Raw genomic sequence first — 25,268 nt, 5'->3', positions numbered from 1 at the left:
TGCTCACATGTCTGACCCTTTGCCTGAGAACCCCGCCCTCCCTTTGCTTGTCTAAACTCTTTTATCTTTTTTTTTCTTTTTTTTTTTTTTTTTTTTCTGAGACAGAGTCTCACTCTGTTGCCCAGGCTGGAGTGCAGTATCACCATCAACCTTCACCTCCCAGGTTCAAGCGATTCTCCAGCCTCAGCCTCCTGTGGATTACAGGAGCACACCACCACACCCAGCTAATTTTTTTATATTTTTAGTAGAGACAGGATTTTATCATGTTGATCAGGCTAGTCTCGAACTCATGATCTCGTGTTCTGCCCGCCTTGGCCTCCCAAAGTGCTGGGATTACACGTGTGAGCCAGTGCACCTAGACATCTAAACTCTTCGATCTTTAAAACTCAGCTTGGGTATGAATTCCAGGAAGCCTTCACTGACCTCCCTCCGCCACACCCCCAGGACTAAGTTAATGGAACTCTTCTGTACTCCCCAGTGCCCTGAACATCTCTCTCTCATTAAACTTGCCACATGATGCTGCCGTGGTCATTTGTCCACCAGATGGTAAGCTTTTTGGAAGGGCCTGAATCCTATTCATCTTTGTATTCCTCCCACTTGCATGGGCCCTAACACACGGATTGGCCGGAATAGCCGTTGAATGGATCTAGTGAGCTAACTGCACCCCATCTGCTGCAATTGGCCTTGCTGCCCCAGCTTCGTGGGCTTTAAGGAGGTTTTCACTATAGCAGAGAGAGGCTGGAAGAATTCTCCTCCAAGGGCCAGTTGGTGTGCCTCTCCCTTGGTCTGTCATCCAGGCAGCATATGGGCTAGCCTGTATCCCCAGTGGGACTCTGGGCCAGCAGTTCTGGGTTAGCGTTCCTGGGCCTCTGCTTCAGCAGTAGGGGCGGGGCAACGTGCACAATACATGGCCGGGTGGGGCTCAGGGCACTTTGTGCTGGCTGCAGCCCTGCTGTTCCTGGTTCCGCTATTCAGTGATCAGGATCTGGGAGAACAGGAGAGCAGGATGCAGGCAAATGAGCGGGCGGTGGAACAGCAGAGGGAAGAGCCCTCCCACCCCACCGGCCCTGCAGCCCGCCAAGCTCAAGGCTCGGCTGCCCTCTTGTGCCCGGAGAGCGAAAGACAAGGGAAATAACCCAAAAAACAGGTCTCGGTCTGGTGCCTGGAGCCATCCTGCTGTCTCTGTGCCTCCTTTTCCCAAAGAGCACATCCCAGAGACACATTCAGCAGGATGATCTTCCTTGTCCCCAAGAATGGGCCCCCCTACCCCAGTCACTGCCTGTACCTTCCCTTGGAGGTCTGAGTACCTAGGACCCTTCTCTGGAAGGGAAAAAGGAAGGGCTTGGAAATATGTAAGGGGATTCTCTGGGGCAGTGTGCAGGACAGGCAGACAGGGTGTGGAACAGGCAGGATCAGCTCCTGTCTGCCTGTAGATTCTTCTTTCATAGGTATTTTCTGCTCCAGCTTTGGAGAGCTCTGGTCCAGTGAAAGGGAGACTGCTGGGCTCAGCACCCTTACCCCAGGGGCCCCCCGCTCTCACACCACCATCTGGCTGTGTCAGCCCAGCCCAGCCCAGGTCTGTCCATCCCAGGCACTTGTACGCAGCCCTCTCTCCAGCCCTCTGCCCCAGGTACTCTCCACGGTGTCACGCTGTGACTTTCCTTTTTAGGGCTTCTCCCACACGGAAAGTATCCCCATCTTTATTTTTTTCATTGTCTGCCTTTCCTTCCCTTCCCAACTAGAACAGGAGCAGGGCCTTGTTTGATTAATTCTCATGGCCTCACAATGCAGAACAGGACGACTCTCAGTACATGCTTCCTGATCAAGGTTTCCCAAGCACACTCAACATCCTTCCATGGTGCCCACCTTTGTCACGTGGCTTCTTCCCCCTGAAACACCTTTGACACCCTAGCCCAGTGCCGCCTTCATCTCACTGCCTGCCTGGCAACCTGCTAGTTCCCATTAGTTCAAACTCAGTGTGGGCATATTACCTCTTTGTGAAGACTCCCTTATCTCCCCCAAATTGGGCATTTCTTTCTGTGAGTTCTCACCTTCTAAAAGTTGTTGTCGTTACTGTCTGCAAGCCCAGTAAGGGCAAAAATTGTGTTGTATTTGTCCTCACATTCTTAGTGCCTGGCAGGTGGCAGAGATATATGAATCCTTATTGGCAAACTCCGATTACAGGGGCTCCTAGGGCCACGCCTGAGCTACCTTCTTAGCATTGTCTCCTTCTGCTCTTGCATAGGGACCCCACCCTTGATCCAAATGAAACATCACGTCATTCACCCAGCATCTTCCTAAGCCCCCCGCTAGGATGGAGTTAACACTCAGCCTCTGGTCCCATCTGCTGCAAGCTTCTCCTGATATCCAACTTCTGATCTGACCCCAGCGCTGGGATTCAACCTCATCCATCACTCATGTGGTGGCACCACTGACGGCTCTAACCACCCTCCACTACCTGAATCACCACACACATACATATGCACACACTCACATATGCACACGTAATACACACACATATGAGGATTAGGTCCACCTTCCACCCCTACCAACCTCTGGTGCTCACTGCCTGCTTGGAGCACTGGCCTATTCTATCACACCAGGTGCTCAAAACACTAGTAGTGCCTTCTAGGGACAGTGCCACAACCTTTGTACCTAAGTACAAAGAGAGTGTTCTTGATGTAGCTGATATAGTTTGGGTATTGTCCCCTCCAAATCTCATATTGAAATGTAATCCTCAATGTGAGAGATGGGACCTGTAGCAGTGTTTGAGTCATGGGGCCAAATCCCTCACGAATGGCTTAGTGCCATCCCTGCAACCATGAATGAGCTCTTTCACAAGAGAGCAGATGGTTTAAAGAAGCCTGGCACCTCCTCCTCTCTCTCTTGCTCCCTCTCTTGCCATGTGACATTCCTGTTCCTCTCTTGCCTTCCACCATGATCGTAAGCTTCCTGGAGCCTCACCAGAAGCTGAGCAGATGTTAATGTCTTGCTTGTACAGCCTACAGAACTATGAGCTAAATAAAGCTTTTTTTTTTTTTTAATGGACTTACCCAGTCTCAGATATTCCTTTATAGCATTGCAAAATGGACTAACACAGTAGCCAATACATTTGTTCTTTTAGTAATGGGTAAAGGATAAGGTAAAAACTACTGACGTCGGTACTAATGGAGAGAAAGGAGGCAGACGAGGCACATGGGGCAGAATGTGGTCAAGGACTTATGTGTTGCAACTATGTTTAGCGTGAGGACCAGCTCTGGACAAAGGTTCTGACACCGAGCTCAGCACTGAGCTTTACAGACTACCCCACAAATATTTATTGAATGAATCAATCACTTACCTGTCCATCTCCCACACCTGTCAACAGTCACCTCTGGTCCTCTCTGCTGGCTTAGAGCACTGGCCTGTTCTACCACAGCCTTGGTAGTGCCCTCTAGGGATAGTGCCACAATTATATCTAAAGTTCTTTAACTTTTCTTGAAGTTCACCTAACATAGTATGTTATTTCTTCTCCAGGTCTCGGCATGTGAGAATTCCTGCCATGAGAATCCACCCCGCAACCCCATTTCTTCATGTGGCTTACCCTTAAATATCCTTTACATCTCACCAATGTGCTGCTGCTTCCCTCAAAAAGTGTCTCCCCAAGTACCTCCTCTCTGCCTCAAACTGAGTTAGATGGTTTGTGCTGAACCAAGAAAGAAGACAGCTTCTCCGGCTCTCTTTAGAACTGCTCATTTCATGAATTTAAATAGCCAAAACTCTGACATACCACATCACACACATAATTATTTACTAAGTGCACTCCTATTATATCTTTGGGGTCTTATGATAACCCTGGGGACAGAGGTATTATTATTTCTATTTCTTTCTTTCTTTTCTTTTGTCTTTTTTTTTTTTTTTTTTTTTTTTTTTTTGAGACAGAGTCTTGCTCTGTTGCCCAGGCTGGAGTGCAGTGGTGCAATCTTAGTTCACTGCAACCTCCACCCCCGGGTTCAAGCAATTCTCCTGCCTCAGCCTCCCAAGTAGCTGGGATTACAGGCATGAACCACTGCATCTAGCTAATTTTTGTGTTTTTGTAGAGATGGGGTTTCACCATGTTGGCCAGGCTGGTCTCGAACTCCTGACCTCAGGTTATCCAACGACATCAGCCTCTCAAAGTGCTGGGACTACAGGCATGAGCCACCACACCCAGCAATTATTTCCATTTTCGAGATGAGAAACTGAGGCTCTGAGATGTTAATAACCCACTAAAGGTCACAGAGCAAATAAGTCAGAGAGCCAAAGAGGAAAATCCATATCTCTTGATGCGGACACCTGTGCTCTTCTCATTTCATGGGGTGGGGCTGCAGTATTAGACGGAGGTGCTGAATGGGCTCAGAAATTGTGTGGTGACAAATTGCCTAAGCTAGGAGATCATGGGGGGGCTCCCCACTCTTCTCTATGCAATCCTGTAGAGCCCTTGAAATGAGAAGAAGCACAGCTTTATTTCTCTGGTCCAGTTCTTTCTCCTCCTCCCTGGGCCATTAGTGGAGCATATTATAAACCCCTCTGTTTGAGATCAACATTCTTATTTACCTGGCAATCATGTATAATAAGACTCTAAAAGCATTTGCTGGTAAGGGTTCTAAATATAACTGACTAAATGGGGAGGAAAGCAAATGAGGTAGCAGAATGGCGGCTGAAAATCCTGCCCCCGTGTGCCCCCAGCTCCTCCCGAGCCCGCTGCACCAGTCTCTTCGCTGGTCCACAGAGAACATCCCCGGGTCATCTGAGCAGTTGTGGAAGTGGCTCTCAGCTGTCTGTTGAGCCTTCTCCAGCTTCTCAAACTCCAAGCCTGTCTCCTGCAGGGCCGCATGCAGAAATTATTCTCCAGGGTCAGTGCAGAGAACCTTCCATCCCCCGCCATGTAGAAGCTGGTCTCAAAGCCTCTGCTTGCAGCATACAGCCCCTGAGTTGAAGCAGGGTCCAAGGTGGCACAAGGCATCTTGGCATGTGCCCAGGGTGGAGTGGGCAGCCTACAAACGCAGGGAGAAAAGGAGGCAGCCGGCCAGGGGCAGGACTGCAGGTTTCAGAAGTCATTCTTTCCAAATGTCACATGTAAGCACAGCTGAGTAGGTTTCCTTAACCACTCCTCCTTTTCAGCCCACTTCTCTCTGGAAAGAAGGAAATGAAGAGTGGCCAGTTGGGTCATGCTCACCTTGTGAGACACATAGATCACTACTGGTCATTCTCTGCATCTTACACACACTTGCAGGATATCGAAATATTCTAACCCTAATCCTAACTGTAACCCTAACCCTAACCTATACACAACTCACAGGATATCAGAATATTCTAACCCTAAATATAACCATAATCCTAACCCCAACCCTTAAACACACTCACAGAATTTCAGAATTTCAGAATCAGGTCACCCGTTTTACAGATGAAGACACCAAGTCCTGGAGACGCAGTTGTGACATCTGCTATTGGCAAGGGCACGCCTAGGGCCCGCCGACCCTGCGGTCAGTGCTCTTTCCACTTGCCAGCTCTCGCTCTGCCATGTGCTCCTGACAATCAGCCCATGCTTTCTCTGCCTGGTCCATGGCTTAAAACAAGTCAGGCAAGTGCAAAGGGAAATGGAGAATCTGCCAGGAACCAGCAAAGCAAAACTGTTAATACAAAGCGAGCTTAGCAGACTTTGTTGAGGACATCCAGTACCTCCATCATCTTTTCCCTCCCAGTGTCCCCGGCCACACACTCCACGCAGTTGTCACACACATTCTCTTCTTAAACACCTACTATAGGCTATGAGGCTCATTCATACTGAGATATGAATAAGGACTAGCACTTAAAGGGTCACTCTTTACAGCTCTTCTATAGTATATTACAAATGTCATTGTCTTAAGCAAAAGGAATAAGACTCTAATGAACAACTGCAACCTTCTTACTTAACTAGGGCATGTGGTATTTGGGAAGTGAAGATGCTATGGTGGACTTCCCTGGTGTCCTGAAATTACGCAAGGTAAGTAAATTCTATCCTGCCTGGAAATTAGATTGCTCTTAGTTCCATTACTAATTCCAACCTGAGCAATGGCCTTCTCTGTGTTTCCTTGTTCCCAGGAGTGAAAGGTCATCTCAGGAGACCCACAGAAAGGTTCCAGAGGTTTGGAGTCAAAAGCCTGGAGGCTTCAATTGGAACAACAAGAACACTGACCAGTCAGAATGGTTGCCAGCCATTGAAAGCCAGTTGATGGCCATCCTGCCTACTATACATATTCTTGGGTTAGACCCTGGCATTTCAGTTTCTTTCTGGCTCCAGGCTTGTCTCTAGCCGTCTATTTCAGTTCCCTCCTTCGGGTTTTATAGAACTCACTCTTCCTTTCTTTTTCCTGCGGTTCCACTGATGTCCCACCTTTCTTGCCATTTCTACATGAGTCCCACAGAAAATTCTTGGTTCAGCAAGCCAAGCAAAGCTCTGGCACCCTCAAGGTGCAAAAGCAAACACCAGACTCCTTACGTAATCCCTTCAAGTTCATGTACATATTTTACCACTGGAGGCTAGTCAAATGACTGCAGCCTCTGTCTCAGCTAACTTTTCAGCTCCAGGACATTCTTGTCGATATTGTTGGAGGCGATGGTCTCCTAGACAGACTCACAGCCAGGAAGGAGCTAATAACGGTGGCCCCAGGGCCCTTGCCAATTAGTCACTTTCCTAATTAGTCCACCTGTTTTAGAAAAAGAATATTTCTAAATCGTCAGTACCAAAGCATGCCTCCAAAGTCCACGTTTCCCAAAAGGATCTACTTTCTTTAAACTTCTTAGAGAGACATGCTTGTTTGGAGTGTAGAGAGTCAACCACTTGGGAATGTACCCTCTAAGATCTGAAATTGTATCTGCACTAACAGCCTTAGGCACCACTGAGCACAGTCCCCAGCACTGAGCAGGGATGATTTGGTAGGAGGGGAGTGTTAGGAGCAGGAAGTCACTGAGGGGTGAGGTGGCAACTAGGAGAGAACCAGCTATGCCACTTCAACTGCCATTCGACCACTGTAAATAAACTGTTCAGAGATACCTGGTCACATTCATGAGGACATTGGCTCTCCTCTTCCAAGTGTTCTTCACTGAAGTGCTCTATGGCCCCACTGAGACCATCTGTAACATGGTCTCAAACTTTTTTTCTTTTTTAAAAAGTCTCGCTCTGTCACCCAAGCTGGAGTGCAGTGGCACAATCTCAGCTCACTGCAACCTCCGACTCCGAGTTCAAGTGATTCTTCTGCCTCAGCCCCCTAAGTAGCTGGGATTACAAGCGCATGCCACCACACCCAGCTGATTTTTGTATTTTTAGTAGAGATAGGGTTTCACCATATTGGCCAGGGTGTTCTCGAACTCCTCACCTCAGGTGATCTGCCAACCTCAACCTCCCAAAGCGCTGGGATTACAGATGTGAGCCACTGGACCTGGCCTCAAACATTTATTAAGCACCAACTATATTCTAAGAATTTTGCTTGGCAGCATGGGGACTCAAATGAGAATACAGGGTCTATGCACAGAACCCTTGGTCTCTTATTCCTATCTTGCCTTCTCTCCAGCTAGGAGAGACTGGGATGACACAAAATATCAATAACGTTTGGACAAGGGGCTTCCAAAATGAACAAGGCAGTGAAGAGAGAAAACTAGCTTCACCTGTTATAATTCCTCCTCTGGCCCAGCCTCTAACCTTCTATTCAGCAAGAAGCACCTCTCACCATCCACCTAAGCTGGAATCTTTCACCCTCTTATCCCTGAGCTATAACTGGTCTTCAAACATCTTCAGATGGCAAAGCACCTGGAAGTCTTGGTCCTTTTTGTAGAACAACAGGAAACAGTCATCTCTTTAATTCTAACACACAAATTATGAACAATTTTGCCAGGAGGAAACATGCCACATGACAGTAGTCAGGTCCATAGGCGATATAAAATCAGAGGCACATACCTGCAGATCCAGGAAAGCACCAGCTCTTGAACTTAGCATGCTCCTTCCCTCCTGGGTTTGGCCGCTACTCTTCATTTGCTCCCTGCTCATTTGTTTTATCCATAGGGCACAGTGGCAGATAGGTTGAGGTAGGCACCAGAGATTAAAGGAAAGTTTATGGCAGAAAAATTTTACCTGGGAAAAGTCTATCTAGTGGGTTATGTTATTTTTTCTTATGTTAATTATGGAAAACATACCCACTATTTGATTGTAATGGTCTAACCTGGCTAGTACCATGGTTACCCCAGGAGCAAATCTGAAAGCCACCCACAGTGCTGTTCTCATGAGCCACCATGGTGATGGGTGATGGGCAGAGCAGCCTAGGCCACCTACCAGTGGAGGGTGGCTTCCTATTTTCTGATGCCCTCAAAGCTTCACTCAGGACCATCAAAGATACAGTTCTTGGATTTTATAGGGGGCAGGAAATCTCAACCTCAGAAACCTCAGAGACTTTGAGAGCCTCCCATCATAGACCATGTATCAAGTGTAACTAACATTTTCCCATATGGCAGTTCCACACATTCTGAAGGTTCAAAGTGCCTGTCAGTGACCTGGTGGCTCTCACCGCCTCCCTCCCTAACCCTGTCCCAGGGTTGAAGGAGATCAGCACCTGACTGAAAGTCTTCACAGCTACCCTGACCGCCCACAGACCTCCTGCAAGGTTGAAGGAGAGCAGCATCTGCCTTAAATATGTCACTGTAGTCCTTCTGCAGGAAATGGAGGAATCCATTTCCCAAAAGATTCCGGCCGGATTTGAAGTAGTCCAGGTGAGCTATGGGCTCACAATCTGCCCAAACAACGGCAGGTGCCATGGGTTCCTGAAGAATCATGGAGGGCAGTGAGTCTGTGCAGGAAGGAGCAAACCATCTGATCCCCTGAACCCTCCTTAAATGAGTTCGGACTCCGTAACCATCCCCCAACCCCAGCTCCATCTCTAGACATTTGGGTGAAGAACTGAACAGCCAATGAAGGAAGTTTCCTAAACCTTCCTCTCCCAGGTATTCATCTCTGTCCCCACCACCTCCCCTTCCTTCCAGTTCCTTCTGTGCACAAACGCCCCCCTCAGCCAGACCCCAGGCTTTTCAGCAGCTCAGGGTTTCCAGTCTCTTCTGCTCCACTGTACTGGACTCTCTTCTACAGTGGGTTTTAAAGTAGCACCTCTAATTAATGTTTAAACAAAATCTCCTGTGAACCCCCCATGAGGTGTGAGATACTAGGATGGTCTTCACTGGGTTTTAGTCTTTAGTGTTTTCAGCTCCCAAACACAACACCCTGGTTTCTGTCCCAGACCACTGAGTAAATGCTGATAATTCGTAAATTAGGGAACACAAGAAGAAGAACAGGTTTCGATGAGGGTGAAGAGGATGACATGACGAGAAGTAAGGAGTTTCGTTTGGAGCACGCTTGGCTTGAGGCTGAAACATTGAATCTAGCCCAGATGCAGGTTGAAAACACAGAGAGACCTGAGCCAGAGCCACAGATGCAGTGGGATAAGTGTGCAAGAAGCATCTGCTCTCTTAACTGCACTGAATTACTTCTTCAAGTCCCCATTCAAATGGGTAGAAGACATTAAATCTCAGTCATTTAGAGGCTGCCATCACTGGGGTTGGGGTGGGTGGTACTTGGTGCCAGACACAAGGGCCAACTTGTGTCCCTACTACTGGTACCTACTGAAAGTATATATATATATATATATATATATATATATATATATATATATATATATTCTCCCAACCCCCACCCCCCAGCGAAAGTATATTGTATAATTTGGTTCAAGATCACAGATTTTAAAAGGTTGCAACATCCCCTTTACCCAATCTCAATGTCTTTCTGCCTTTAAAAAAAAAAAGTTTCCCTTTCTCTTCTATTCCCATTCTCTGCTTTTAGAGACTGAGTTGTGCCTTCCTCCCTGTCCCTTATCAAAATCCGTAAGTTGAACCGCTTGGCCCCAATGTGACTACTGTATTTGGAGATAGAGCCTTTGCAAAGGTAATTAGGGGCCAGGCATGGTGGCTCAAGTCTGTAATCACAGGACTTTGGAAGGCCAAGGCAGGTGGATCACTTGAGGTTAAGAGTTTGAGACCAGCCTGGCCAACATGGTAAAACTCTGTCTCTACTAAAAAACTACAAAAATTAGCAGGATGTGGCAGTGCACACTTATAATCCCAGCTACTCGGGAGGCGGAGAGGGGAGAATCACTTGAACCCCAGAGGCAGAGGTTGCAGTGGGCCAAGATTGCGCTACTGCACTCCAGCCTGGGCAAGACTGAGACCAAAAAAAAAGAGAACTAAACAAAAAGGTAACTAGGGTTATATTAGGTCATAGAATAGGGCCTTAATCCAGTAGGACTGCTGTCCTTATCAGAAGAAGGAAACACACACAGAGAAAAGGACATAGGAGGACATGCTGAGAAGGTGGCTATCTGCAAGCCAAGGAGAGAAGCCTTGCTAGAAACTAACCCTGCTAGCACCTTGATCTTGGACTTCCAGCCTTTAGAAGAGCAAGATAATAAATTTCTGCTGTTGAAGCCACCCGGTCTGTGGTCTTTTGTTATGGCAACACTGGCCAATTCATACACCCACTTGGGAGTAAGGGAAGTCACTCTCTGCTTACAATGCTCTGGGCTATGAAACAACCGTCAAAGCTCTGCTTCTGCTCCAGCACCATGTTGAGAATAGAGATGAGTCTGGAGTCTTGACACTTTCTAGACCATACCTAGGGAAAGGGCACAGGTTTCCTCTGTTATGTTCCTAAGTAAATGAGACTATAGAAGATATTAAAATGTAATTAATAATTCAAATTTAGTTAATTCACATAGTGAAAGCTCTAATCTAAAAATAAAAGATGGACACTTCCTTTTCAAAGTACCCGTGCAATATTCACAAAAGCTGAGTATATAAAAAGCCACAGAGAAACTGTTTAAACTCTCAAGAAGTAGAAGTAATACAAACTATTCTCTGATCAAATAGCAGCAAAATAAATATTTATTACAGAAACAAAAGATTCTACCATGCAGAAATTTAAAATATTTTTCTTAAACATTTTTGGATCAAAGAAGAGACCAAAAAATTGAAAACTATCTAGCACTTTTTAAACTGTACACATAATAACCTATAGGGCACAAGGGAAAGGAAAATCTATGACCTTATTTTTCTTATATTAATAAACAGAAGAAAATTAATACATGCATTAAGCATTTAAATCAAGACGTTAAAAAAAGAATAAGTATATTTAAATAACATGCAAGGACAAAATTAATAAAGATAAAAGCCGACACTAGTAAATGAATAAAGCAATGAGCACAGAAGCCAGATTGTAGTGATGGAGTCAGCTGGAGGTGAGAGGGTGGTGAGGAAGTGCAGACAGAAAATGCAAACAACACCTCTGAAAGCTTGGCTGTGAAAGGGAAGAAAGACAGGGCAATGGCTAGAAGTGGATAAGCCTCTGACAGAGAAACACTAAATATTTTGACAGTGGAGGAAAGGCAAGGACGGATGCCAATAAACGTCAAATTTATAAGGGATGTGTAGAAAACTGAGCGTTCAGCTGAAAATGTTGTTTTTCCTGAAAATAATGCATAGGGAGGTGTGGGTGTTTGAGATTCAGACAAGAACCCTATGGAAATGGAAAGCAAAAACTAGGGAAATACAGAATTCTTAGGGATTGCTGAAGACCCAGATAACTTGGCAGGAGCTCAGTCTGCCCAGAAGTTGGATTTTCTGCAGTGTGCTGAGGTATCTTGGTGCTGAAGAGAACACATTGGATTGAGGTAAGGTTGAGATTTTCCTGGCAAGTAGAACAGAGGTTAAATGGGCAAGAAAGATAGAAGAGAAAGCCATCAGTGCATTTATCCAAAATATATTCATTAAGCACCTCTTATGTAAGATAATGGGTTGCTGTCTAAGAGCACAGAGTCTGGAGCTAAACTACCTAGATTCAAAATCTGGCTTTGGCACTTAGAAAATATGTGTCCGTGGACAAGTTATTTGGGCTCTTTTACCCCCAGTTTTTTTTTTTTAATGTGTGAAAACATAAGGACAATAATCTACTTCTTAGAGTTGATGAAAAGATTAAGTGAACTAATTCAAATTTAAAAATCAGAACAGAAATTTGTCTTCTGGCCATGACAGAGTAACAGTTACTAGAATTGCCTCTCACCATAAACAACTACAAAATTGGACAAAACCCATGACACAACGCCTCTGAAAGCTTGCCTGTGAAAGGGAGCCTGCTTTCAGATTCCCGGGTGGCATCCCCACAAATTCTGATGCAGGAGGTCTAAGGCAGGGAACCAGCTTTGAGTACATTTTTTAACAGTCATGAGGTTGGTTGCACAGCTGGTCTGGGAACCACGGTAAGTCCCATGTATGGAGGCTGACCCTCTCCTAACAAGCTCCAGAGGATGCAAGATAAAGAGGGAACTTTCTGAACAACTGGGAGGACTGTATAGACGCTCTGCCCAGCTGGGAGAGGCTGGGAAAGGGACTAAAACAAGAAGTACAGTGAGCTCATCTGTGAGGTTCCCATCAGCTGTCATACGAGGGACCTTGTAAGAGGAAACAAGGCCACTGTTGATCTGGTAGCTCCCAAATGTCTCAGAAAATTCAGCGACGTCACCACTCCACTGGCCTAAAGCTGGGTTAAGCAGATGACTCTCCTCCACAGGGTATCTTCCGATCATTTCCTCCTTTCACTCCTACGACCCAGCCCCATTTCAGGCCCTCATCATCTCATAACTGAATCGTTAATAATCATCCCTCCTTCCTACAACAAGTTAACAGCATGGGGAAAATGAAATTTAAGAGAAATAACAAATCGATGCAGCGTGTGGGTCTGACTTGGCTCCTAATTCAAATATATCAACTTTAAAAAGTTAACTTGGGAGCAATCAGGAAAATCTGAACATAGACTGAGTGAGGATACGGAGGAATCATTCCTAATGTTGGAAAGATATGGATGGCACTGACGTTAAATGAGAAAAATTCATTTAAAAAAAAGGCATAAATTGGAGTATGTAGTGGTGAAACAACGTGATGTCTGGGATTTTCTTTAAAATATTTCAACAGAAAAAAGAGAAATGAAAGACAAAAAAGGAACAATAGAAAGAGGAATAGATGAAGCAAGTGTGGCAAAATCTTGACAATGTTGCATCTGGGTGATGGGTATTATGCAGAGTGCATCATATTATTCTAATTTTGTGTATATTTGAAGTTTTAAAAAATATTTTTAACAAAGAACTAGTGTCTGGCATGATACACAATAAGTATTAAGTAGGCATCGGTATTTGTAGTCACAGCAATTGTATGGCAAGCACATTTCATAATGCCAAGGGTATGGTGGCAGACAAAGCCAATATAGCCCTGACTCTCACAGGGCCCACATGCAGGGGACTAGGACATGAACCGTGACAAGTACACAAATAAAGAAGATAATATCAAACAGTGGTAAATGCTAGGGAAAACAAACTTTATGTAATTTTTTTTTTTTTTTAAACCGAGTTTCATTCTGTCTCCTACACTGGAGTGCAGTGGCACAATCTTAGCTCACTGCAACCTCTGCCACCTGGGTTCAAGCGATTTTCCTGCCTCAGCCTCCTGAGTAGCTAGAATTACAGGTGTGCACCACCACACCCAGCTAATTTTTGTATTTTTGGTAGAGATGAGGTTTCACTATGTTGGTCAGGCTGGTCTCAAACTCCTGACCTCAGGTGATCTGCCCACCTTGGTCTCCCAAAGTGCTGGGATTACAGGTGTGAGCCATGCACCCAGCTGAAAACAAACTTTAGATGGGATGGTGTCTGTCTATTTTCTCTTGTTATAACTAAATACCACAGAGTGGGTATTTTTCAAAAAATAGAAGTTTGTTCAGCTCATGGTTCTGGAGGCTGGGAAGTCCAAGGGCATGGCACCAGCATCTGGTGTGGGCCTTTGTGCTGTGTCATGACATGGTGGGAGGAATCACGTGGCAAGAAGGAGTAAGCAAGCCAGAGATAGCTCATTTTTCTAACAAAGCCACTATCAAGGTAAGAAACCTACATTCATGATAGTATTAATCCATTCATGAAGGCAGAAGAATTAAGTTTCCAACACATAAACTTCTGGGGGACACATTCAAACCATAGCAGATGGTCAGGTAAGACCCCACTGGAGGCAATATTTGAGCTGAGACCCAAATTCTATGTGAAGGAGGTAGCCATGCAAAGATATGGAGTGGGATTGGGGGTGGGGGTGGGCAGAGAGCTCTTGGCAGTGGGAACAGCGCATTCAAAGGTCTGTTCTGGAAACAAATGAATCAGAGTGAGGCTGGGTATAGAGGTGGGAAGAGGGTGGAAGAAGATGCTCAGGAAGGTAGACAGTGGCAAGTTTATTTAGAGCCTTTACTGGCAGTAAGAAGAGCAAGATAGCTGGTTAGAAAGACAGAGCCCCATGGTAGGCATGAATAAAACATTTAGGAAAACTCTTGTCTGCAACAACTTAAAAGGTAGACCAAGCCAAGTATATACTAAGCCTATAGCTCTAAGGCAAACGGCGAGGTGGGATGGGGGACACAATATTAGTATGTGTTGATTGCTCCTCAGTGTTGTAGCAAGATATTACTATGAAGAAATATGTTCAGGTAATAACTGACAGTTTCTCAAGAAGAAATAAATGCAAGTAGGAGGAATCCAAAAATTGAGGTTTTCTTGGATATAGGAAAGCTAACTGCTTCTGAATCCTAAATTACAGTAATAAAACTGGAAAAGGCTTCAAGCCTTAAATATGAGACCAACAAACACATGAAAAAATGCTCATCATCACTGGTCATTAGAGAAATGCAAATCAAAACCACACTGAGATACCACCTGATGCCAATTCGAATGGCGATCATTAAAAAATCTGGAGACAACAACAGATGCTGGAGAGGATGTGGAGAAATAGGAACACTTTTACACTGTTGGTGGGAGTGTAAATTAGCTCAACCATTGTGGAAGACAGTGTGGCGATTCCTCAAGGATCTAGAAATAGGAATTCCATTTGACCCAGCAATCCCATTACTGGGTATATACCCAAAGGATTATAAATCATTCTATTATAAAGACACATGCACACGTATGTTCATAGTGGCACTGTGTACTATAGCAAAGACCTAGAACCAACCCAAATGCCCATCAATGGTAGACTGGACAAGGAAACTGTGGCACATATGCACCATGGAATACTACGCAGCCATAAAAAACGATGAGTTCATGGCCTTTATAGGGACTTAGATGAATCTGGAAACCATCATTCTGAGCAAACTGACACAGGAACAGACAACCAAACACCGCACATTCTCACTCATAGGTGGGTGTTGAATGATAAGAGCATGTGGACTCAGGGAGAGGAGCATCGCACCCTGGGGTCTGTTGGGGCGGGTCTAGGGGAGGGACAGCGGTGGAGGGGAGAGTGGGGAGGGATAATGTGGGGAGAAATGCCGAATATAGATGAAGGGGGAATGGAGGCAGCAAACCACCTCGTTATGTACTTACCTATGCAAAAACCCTGCATTATCTGCACATGTATTCCAGCACCTAAAGTACAATAAAAAAAAAAAAAAGAAAGAAAAAAATGATCTTACAGAGACTCAGTACTATGACAAATATCAGATTGAAGGTGTGGCTTTTCCCACTGAAGCTGACTCTCAGATGACCTCAAGGTAGCCACCAGGAAGTTCACAAGGAGACTTGGAGGTACCGAAGAAAAATAATAATAACAGGTCGGACAATTCGGATGAGGAAAGAACTTCAGTCATGGTTGATGAGTTACTGGCGTAAGAAATCGATGGGAAGCAAATACAGCCAAAGGCTATTTTTTGATAGAGGGAATTGCCAAAAGTCCATGAACCTGGCCTGACAATGTCTTTGACTCTTGGAGCTTAAAACCACAGTCTCCCAGACTTGCACAAGCAGGCATTGGGCTGGTCCTGAAAGCCATCCAGTCTCAAAGCAGACTCAATCGCAGGACTCACTTCCAGTGCGGCCAGGGCAGGTAACAGTTAAGGAATAATCTCCCAGAGACACACCCTAAAAGCAACAGAAATAGAGGAGAAATCAGGGTGAGGAGAATGTAGCTAGACAAAGTAAGAGTGTCAAAGAACCTTTCAGAGACTGTCTAATATGCAGAGCTCCAGCAGAAAAAGATGATTGGGTCAGCCAATGAGATTGAGTAGCAGCAGCCAGTGAGGGAGGAGAAACCAGAAGTGTTTCCAAAAGGAGCAAGTCAGTTATGTAGAAAGCTGTTGGAAGATCAAGGAAGATAAAGCCAGCTGTGATATTGTGAAACACATATTTGGTCTTCGTCCCTGTCTCTTGGCGTACAACTCCTAAAATCCTTGAAATCTTCAAAGCGATTTTATGTTTGAAAAAATGTCTCTTCATATGCGAATGAATTTGCGGGGTGGGGGGCGTTGGCAGCCAATAGGCAGCTTCGGGATGGGGGCTGGGTGCTGGAAAGGCCAAGGCAGGATGAGAGGGTTGGTACTCTCAGCTTCACCCCTGAAACATCCAGGGAGGGGAGAGGGGCTGAAGGATGAGTTAATCTCCAATGGTCAGTGACTAAATCAATCATGCCTACACAATGAAGCATCCATAAAAACCCAAAAGGACAGGGTTCAGAGAGCTTCCAGACAGCTAAATCTTTGGAGGTTCCCGGAGGGCAGCGCACCCAGGGAGGGCATGGAAGCTCCAAGCCCCTTCCCATTCCTCGCCCTCTGCATCTCTCTGCATCTCTTCAACTGTATCCTTTCTAAAATCCTTTATAGTTAATAGGTAAATGTAGATACTTCTCTGATTTCTGTGCCACTCTAGCAGATTAATCAAATCCAATGAGTAGGTTGTGGGAACCCTGATATATATATATATCATCAGTCATCAGAAGCACAGGTCAAACAACCTGGAGCTTGAGATTGGCACTGGGAGTGGGAGGCGGTCTTGTGAGACTGAACCTTAAACGTAGGGTCTTCTGCTATCTCCAGGTAGGTGGTGTTGGAACTGAATTGAGTTAGAGGGCACCTAGCTGGGGTCAGCTGCTGGAGGAGTGCTTGCTTGCTCTGTGGGGAGGAGCCCTAAACATTAGGTGTCAGGAGCTGTGTGTGACTATTTTGTGAGAGGATGGCAGGAAGAAACTGAGTCTGTTAATCGCCTATTTTCAGACCAGCAAAGAAACCATTGCAAGGTGGAACCACTGGTGAACTTGAAAAGATTATTTTAAAGGAATAGCAGAGATAAAACTCAAACTGGCAACTGTCGTAAATAAAAGGATGGAGAACAGTGTCTGCAGACAGCTCTCTAGAATTTTGCCCTCCCAAGGAAAAGAGCAATATGGGTGGAAGCTAAAGGGGGACATGGGTTCAAGGAAAGGCTTGCTAAAATGGGAGGTGTTCTCTGCTGAGGTGAATAATCAGGAAGAGATGGGGAAATGGACGTAGCAAAGAGAAGACAAGGGCAGGAGCAAAGAGCTTGGGAAAACTGAGAGGACACGGCCCGAGCCCAGGTCAGGAGGAGCCCATTTCAATAGGAGGACGGACACATAGTCCATTCAAAACAGCAAGCCCATGTTACTCTGGGTCTCACCTTATCAGGCTTGTCGGTGGCAGGGGTTAAAGACAGGCCCTGTCTGCTGAAGGCAGGCAGAGAACCGGGCAGGAAGGCATGACATGGGATACCCATGCTACTGCCTGTGAAACAGATGATCTAATGGTATCCTGTTCTTGGTGTAACCAAAATGCAGGTTCAGCTGCTTGCCACGTGTACAGTCCAATTAACAGGAGGTCTGGTATAAAGAAAGTGACTTTAGTCCAAAGTGTAGCTTAGGGGAGGAAGTCCGGGCTTCTGCATTTAAGGCTAGCACTTCACTTTTGGGGCAGAAAGTCGGGGCTTTTAAATGGAGACTTGGCATGAACGGCACACAGGGGAGGGAGCCAGCAGGTATGGGGGCCACGTGATTTGTGCGTTATCTACCAGGTGGTTGGGCTGGTGCCATCATGGGCAGAGCTGGGTTATAAAGTGATCATGGTTATAAAGTGGTTGTGGTCTTGAGATGCTCTTCGGGTGGGGAAGCGTTTTGTAGCTGGCACACTTCTGGTCTTGAGATACTGTTCAGGTGGGAAAGCGTTTTATAGCAGGCACACTTCAGGTTGTAAATTGACTGCTGTCTCTCGAGGCAAGCTCCTGGTAGGAGAGAGATCCACTCTGGAGCTGCTAACTATACACGCAGTTAGCTAAGCTTGCCCTGCAGGGAGTGTCTGGTGAAGGGAAGGTAAAGGTTAAAATCAGTTCTAAAGAGCCAAGTAGGAAGCAGGGAACAGGGGAAAGGAGAAAAGAGAAAAGAAAAGAATCGTAATTGTAAAAATTAACTTTTTTTTTCTCTTAAGACAAATGGGGCTAATCAGTTACATTGGTGCTTGTTTTCTTTTGTCGTCCTTGAGACTTCAGAGAAATCAATTTAAATGTCGCAGGCTGTGCCATAGAGAATTCAGGTAAAGGGCAAGTACCCGTGTTTGTGAAGGGGGTGAAGGAGGAATGCTAATTGGAGGATTTCTGAGAGTAAGGTGAGTATCCGTCAGGTTGAGCTGATGAGGGCTGGTGTCCCCACCCCCCCTGTCATTTGTGACTCCCTCCTTCCCAGATGGGGAGTTATTAGGGAAGACCTCTCCCTTACCTGGTCCATCAGACGAACCGTCAGGATGCACTGCCTCTTTCTCTCCAGCTCGTGTCGCTAGAAGCTCACTTTACGCTGAAGACCACATGGGTCAGCGTGGAGGGGAAAGCAAAGTGAAATGCTGCTGTTTTCAAAAAGTGCTGACAGGTGATCGGGAGCCAGGGGTGTGTTTTTCTCCGACGATTTTCACAGTTGGCCAGAGTCCTAGAGTCCTAGAATCCTAGAAATTTCCTGGTGGAGGTGTTTTCCAAACCACTTAGTTGCATCCACTTGAGAAGGCTGGAGGTGCCGAGAGGCAAGGAGAGAGACAAGATGACCTATCCTCAGATCACTTCCAATCAAATCATCTGTAGACCCAGAGTCCGCGGTTGGCTGGTCAACTAGTTCTGAGAGCTAGAAGTGGGGTGTGGAGGGTTTGGGACAGGCACCAGGCTTACTCACTGTATTAAAAGAGCAGTTCGACAGAAAACCAAATACCGACCACGTGGTCTTACTTTTAAGTGGGAGCTGAACAATGAGAACACATGGACACGTGGCAGGGAACAACACACACTGGGACCTGTGCTGGGTTGGTGGGTGTAGATGGGAGAGTGTCAGGAGGAATGGCCGATGCATGCTGGGCTTACCACCTAGGCGAAGAGATGATCTGTGCGGGAAACCACCACGTGTAATAAACCTGTACATCCTGCGCATGTACCTCTGAACGTAAAAGTTGAAGATAAGAAATAAAAAATTTTAAAAGGGCAGTTGGATTTAAAGGCAGGAGCTGACTTCTGCGACCCACCATGATGGGTTTTCTAGGCTCTCGGAAGGTTGAGGACCTCAGGAAGTAAGAGTTTGTCCCATTGCCCTGCAGCCTCTTAGTGTCATGTCCCAGGGTCTCAGTGAATCAGCCCTAGGGGCACTCTGGGCTCCTTCTGCAAACCCTTCCAGGCCTGACTGCTTCTTTCTCAGTCACGAAGCTTTCGAGGAGCTGAATTCCATCTGAGGTTGATCTTTCCTCATGCAAGATGAGGCTTCATGCATCCCCGGGGTTAGGGCTGACTGACAGCAGCTTCCCATTCAGGTTTTTAGGGGTGGGAGGAGTTAGACTTGATATGTCAAGTTGGTGGGTGGGAGAAGAAAAGTCAAGATTGAAATATTGACTCAAGAAAACTTCTGGAAAGCCCAGCTGAACACCGCGCCCCAACCTCGAGTAGTTAAAGTGTTCTTTCTCTGACACAAATCTGGACCACATCCCCTCCTTACTCAGCCCTACCCTGACCTGGGATAGCAGGGGACCCAAAGGAACCAAGGCAGGGTTTTTTTTTTTGTTTTTGAGACCAAGTTTTACTCTTTTTTTTTTTTTTTTGAGACGGAGTTTCGCTCTTGTTACCCAGGCTGGAGTGCAATGGCGCGATCTCGGCTCACCGCAACCTCCACCTCCTGGGCTCAGGCAATTCTCCTGCCTCAGCCTCCTGAGTAGCTGGGATTACAGGCACGTGCCACCATGCCCAGCTAATTTTTTTGTATTTTTAGTAGAGACGGGGTTTCACCATGTTGACCATGATGGTCTCGATCTCTCGACCTTGTGATCCACCCGCCTCGGCCTCCCAAAGTGCTGGGATTACAGGCTTGAGCCACCGCGCCAGGCCAAGTTTTACTCTTGTTGGAGCGCAATGGCATGATCTCCGCTCACTGTAACCTCCCCCTCCTGGGTTCTAGCAATTCTCCCGCCTCAACCTCCCGAGTAGCTGAGATTACTTACAGGTGCCCGCCACCACACCCAGCTAATTTTTGTATATTTAGTAGAGATAGGGTTTCACCATGTTGACCAGGCTGGTCTTTAACTCCTGACCTCAGGTGACCCACCCGCCTCAGCTTGCCAAAGTGCTGGGATTTCAGGCGTGATCCTCCGCACCTGGCCAGCTTTTAATGGGATGGGCAACCCCAGTTCCTTTCCAGGCGTCCTGAGCAGCAGAAGCATCTGTAGCCAGTACCCACTAGGTGGGGACAGAGTCCCTGAGATGCTGGCAGCAGCTGCAGTCAATCCAGAATCCCAGGCTCCTGGGTCCTGGCTCCATGGACTCCTGTCCTGCAAATAAATATCCAGGACCCCAGCTCCCCTTCCAGACCAGCCAGAGCCTGTCCCCATTTATAACTCACATGTTTATAGCACCGTGGTGTTTTGAAAGCCAATTGACGTGCGTTACTCTAGTCGGCTTCCCAATTGTCCTGAAGACGGGTGGAGCAGGTATTGCTGACCCCCAGTCTTATGGTTGAGAAAATGGGGCCTTCAGGAGCCTTTGAGAGGCAGTGAAGGTCACGCAGTGCACAGCAGAGCTGGCCTCAAACCCAGGTCCCCTCGACTGAACCCCAGGTTCTTTCTGCCAAACCTCAGCTGCCCCTCTTCCTCTGGGGTGCCCCACACGGCAGCCACCAAGCTATTTGGCATCAGAGTACATCGAGCCTGGGTGCTTGGTTCTGTGAATTGGTATGCTGCACCCTGATGGGGCCTATATGGTCTTCAGAGAGCTGCTGTGCCCCAAAGCCAGGGCCCAGCTCTGCCTCAGGGAATTTCAGAGCACTCAGAGATGCAGGCAAGGACAGCAGTGTGTTACAGGCACTTCCGTACCCCAGAATGGGAGAACTGGCAGGACTTCAGAACACAGGAGCCCGGAGCAGGCCTCCTCTTCCCAGACATCCCCGGGTGCGGGAGTGCTGGAGGGAAGTGGGTGTGGATGCAAAAGTCTAACTTAGTTCTGCTTGGTAAAGGCTGAGGATGAAGGAAAGGCTCTCGTCCCAAAGTTGCCAGCAAATTCTGGCCAAGCAGGCGAATGAAGCAGAAAAGCTGAGAGCAAGCGGTTTCAATTCCACGTAGGGAAGGGCTCCTTTCTCATGGCAAGGGGTGGACGTTGTGGGAACACACAACGGAAACTGTCAAACCTGGCTGGGTGGGGGGAAGTGGAGAGGCCAGCTCCTCAATGTGCCAGATGCCTGAGACACCACCTGCCAGCTGTGGAATCACAGCCTCAGTTGACCCATCTGTAAAATGAGGCCAGCACTCAGCACCTCATCCCACAAGTGAATGCTGAATAGCAGCATCCTGAGTGTGCTGGCAACAGCAGATCCCTGTGGTTGGTGAGCTGTTGTGTGTTGTGTATTCCCACTATCACAGACTCAGAGTAAGGGTCCCGCAGTAGGTCTGGATGAAGGCAATAATTCTCATAGTGTCTGGTCCCAGGGACTCAGTCAGGGTGCAAGTAAAGGGGCCCTGTGCCAGGCTGCATCTCTGCACCCCGCCTCCCTGAGAAGACGGGGGAACGGGTGCAGCCAGCCGGCGTACAGTTGGGAGCGGCTGAATGCAGCGTGGCTTTGCTATTAATGTAGTCAGTAAATAAATAAAGGAGGGCTTAAGCTTAGTGTACAGCAATCAGTTTAGAACTACAGGGTAATTAGCGCTGCAGGGGGCTGCAGGGCTGCAGAGTCAGGTTTAAATGAGCGAGTTCACTTTCACTGAGGCACCCCCTGGGGAGCAGAAAACGCAGCCCAGAGAGGAGCCTGCCCTCCTGCCAGCCCACGAGTGAAGTGGGGATGGCGGTGGGGCTGGGCCTGAAACCACACAGAGAGCTGGGGGATGCACCTGCCCCGTGGGGCGAGGACCAGGTGTCACATGTGCACCCCTTGCCCCCACTTCTGCCCCCCACCCCACCCAGCAACACCCAGGCAGCTCCCAACTATGAAGCACCACTGTCTATTGTCTCCTGCTCCTTCCTCTGACATGTGGCAGAGACGGGTCAGGTGGTCTATGAATCGACATGGGCACAGGTGTGGGGATGCAGGAGCCCTCACTGGGCCTCTGCTGTGTGTGTACGTGTGTCCTGGGGAGGTGCCCGAGTGGGCATGCGATGTTCTGGCTTCCCTGCTTTCACTTGTCCCTGACAACTGCAGCACGTGCCCTGGAGTGCTAATTACCTCTCTTTCCATCCTTCTCCCTCTCTTTCTTTCATCCATGTATACAACAAAGATTTACTGGGTGCCCACCATGTGCCAGGCAGCATGAGGCTCTGGGAACACAGACAACCCAATTCCTGATCTGAAGGAACTGACAGTCTGGTCATGGTGACAGTTCAGGAAATAGGTGACTACTATAGAGACTCTACAGCTAATTCAGCTTCAGGGGTCCAGGGAAGGTTTGCTGAGAGAGAGAAGGTTTGAGCTGAAGACTGAATAACGAGAAGTTGAGAGATCCAGACAGAAGGGGTGTGCATGTTTGTGCAGCTCCCAGAAGAGGACACAGCACATGCACAGGCCCACAGAGGAATGGATCTCGGTGTGGCCCGGATCATCCGTGGTCCCATTGGCTGGAGTAGAGTAAGGCTTGGCCCGGGGGCTCAAGAGTGATCTTGGGATGAAGTTGGGGTGCTGAGCAGGGGCTCTGTCACTTAGGGTGTCTTGGAACTTTGATAGGGAGTTTGAATTCCATCTTTAGTGTATGGAGGAGTCATCAGGGACTCTCATCCAGGGAGTGACATGATGCTATTTGCATTTTTGGAAAACCGCTCTGGGCAGCAAGCAAGCAGAGGACAGAACCGAGAGGAGGCCTGGGCAGAAGAGGAGCACTGAGGCCAGTCATCTTCAGATCCCCAGTCTCCTCCCTTCCTAGTGCCAGGAGGTGAGGTGGGGGCTCCCTCGTGGGAAGGCCTGGCCACGCTGAATGGAGGGAGCCGGCCAGCCATGGACTTGACTGGCCTTATCCCTCTTCTCACAGGCTGCAACTTGCTCGAGTCTTCAGCAAGCCTCTACTGGCTCCGGGCCTCAGCTCTCCCCCTTGGGCAGGAGGGGAGTTCCTCAGAGCCACTGGGAGGAGGGAGAGCTGCTAAGGCTGACATGACCCAAGCGCATCCTTGAACCCAGCCAAGATTACGGGGCATTTGGGGAGCTCTGGCTTAAGGTCCCTGGAGAACACCCTGCAGCCTTGCAGTGTGATCTTCCCGGCCCCGGCCTCAGTGCCTGTCCCCTCTTCTGACCCCAGCAATGTGACCTTCCGGCAAGTCCATTCTGGACGAGGCTGCCCACAATTGCCAGGGCTGGGGCAGAGGGTAGCAGCGGCAGGGGCTGGCAGGGGGTGGCCACGGGGCCGCCTGCCCCGGGCAGGGAGGAGAGGGGTTGAGGCAGGCCACGGAGGGAGCATTCTCAGGCTGTCTTGGCCAGGGCCCCTTTCTCTCCATGAGATCATATCTGGGTCAAAGAGCATGTAAAGCTGGCAGAGCCGGCGGTCACACAAAGCCCATTCAGCCCAGCCCCTATTCACTCACCTCCTCTCCCCCAACGCCCGCGCCGCCACGACCCCAGCACAGCGCCTAAGCCCCAGCTTTGATGTCCAAGAACAGAAAACGGCGATTAAATGTTGTTTTAAAGAGGGAGTGCTCACTGCCCTCCCATCTGTCAAGAGAAAGCTGAGAAAGCTGAGGCCTGAGAGAGGGGAAGGGAGCTAGGGGAGGGGCGGGGAGGCCTGTGTGTGTGTGTGTGTGTGTGTGTGTGTGTGTGTGTGTGTGTGTGTGTGTGTGTGTAGGGGTTGGGAAGAGTGTGGGGGTGGGGAAATAGGCAGGGGGCCCAAGAAAAGATGGGGTCAGGATGGCTTGGGGGAATGGAGGCAGCCATTCAAAATCAAAACATAGAATTTTAGTCACGGACTAGTTTCCCAGATGAGAAATATGTGGAGAGAGACAATCAGGTGGGACAGGGAAACAAAAGCAAAAAGGAAGGAGAAAAGACAAGAGAGGAGGAAGACGGGGGAGCAGTGGAAAGGAGAGAAAGAAGACTGGGGGAGGAAAGAGGAGGGGCAGGAGGGATGAAGAAACAGCAGGGCAGACGGCAGAGGGAGAGGAGAAGGCAAAGGCAGAGACGCCACTTCTAGGGGCTGGAGGCCCCCGGGCTGCTCCGGTTCCTCTTCCTGGGAAGATGTCTTGTCTGGGGGTAAGGGTACTCCAGGTGGTTCTCTGCGCAGCAACCCCAAGGTCAGACAGACCCCGGCCTTGGGCTCAGAACAGGGCTGAAAGGTAACCCACCAGCGCCACCCCTGGCAGGCCATGCCATGCTTGGCTCCCCAGGCGGGTGGTGGTGGCACATGGGTGATGCTGGAGGCCAGGCCTGGCACTTGGCCTGGGCTTACCATATCGGAGAGACCGATACGGCAATCATGGCTACGTCCCCTAGGTCTTGATGAGAGGGGTTATTTTGGTCAGAGGCTGGCAGTGAGGACAGCCTCAGGCAGTGGCGCTGAAGCACCATGTCTAGGATTGAGTGGCTTTGGTTTTACAGCTAAAGACGAGTAGGGCGATGCTTCCATCCCCCAATAAGAGAAACAGAGAAAGGGCTGGAGACAGGGAGGGAATCGTACCCATGTACCCATGGAGAGTGTTGTGGAAATCCTTTATTCTGTCCATGACAATGCAGAGCTTACACCGCTGCCTCCCACCCATCCCCTCCCCTGCACAAGGCCACCTGCTCCGATCTCCTTTCTTAACAGCTCTTGATTGCTACAGACGCAGGCAGGGACCTTTGATTGTGTGGAAACTTCTTGTTGAGAAATTTCTGAAGCTTGCTTAGCTGCTACG

At 48.0% G+C, this 25,268-nt stretch overlaps 1 long non-coding RNA gene across 3 annotated transcripts; it reads right to left on the bottom strand.

Moving 5' to 3' along the window:
- Positions 1-59: 59 nt before the first annotated feature.
- Positions 60-16,329, bottom strand: LOC104650673 (uncharacterized). Of its 3 annotated transcripts, none has more exons than XR_012518041.1 (3): positions 15,501-16,329; positions 7,955-8,811; positions 60-5,627 (listed from the first exon to the last, which is right to left on the bottom strand). It is a non-coding gene; the product is annotated as an uncharacterized LOC104650673 (long non-coding RNA). The 3 variants fall into 3 exon arrangements; XR_012518040.1 differs by having other exon boundaries at positions 60-8,036; positions 8,645-8,811; XR_012518039.1 differs by having other exon boundaries at positions 60-8,811.
- Between the last annotated feature and the right edge of the window lie 8,939 nt (positions 16,330-25,268).

Source organism: Saimiri boliviensis, chromosome 6, assembly GCF_048565385.1.
Source record: "Saimiri boliviensis isolate mSaiBol1 chromosome 6, mSaiBol1.pri, whole genome shotgun sequence".
Taxonomy (NCBI): domain Eukaryota; kingdom Metazoa; phylum Chordata; class Mammalia; order Primates; family Cebidae; genus Saimiri; species Saimiri boliviensis.
This window is presented reverse-complemented; position numbering and strand designations above follow the sequence as displayed.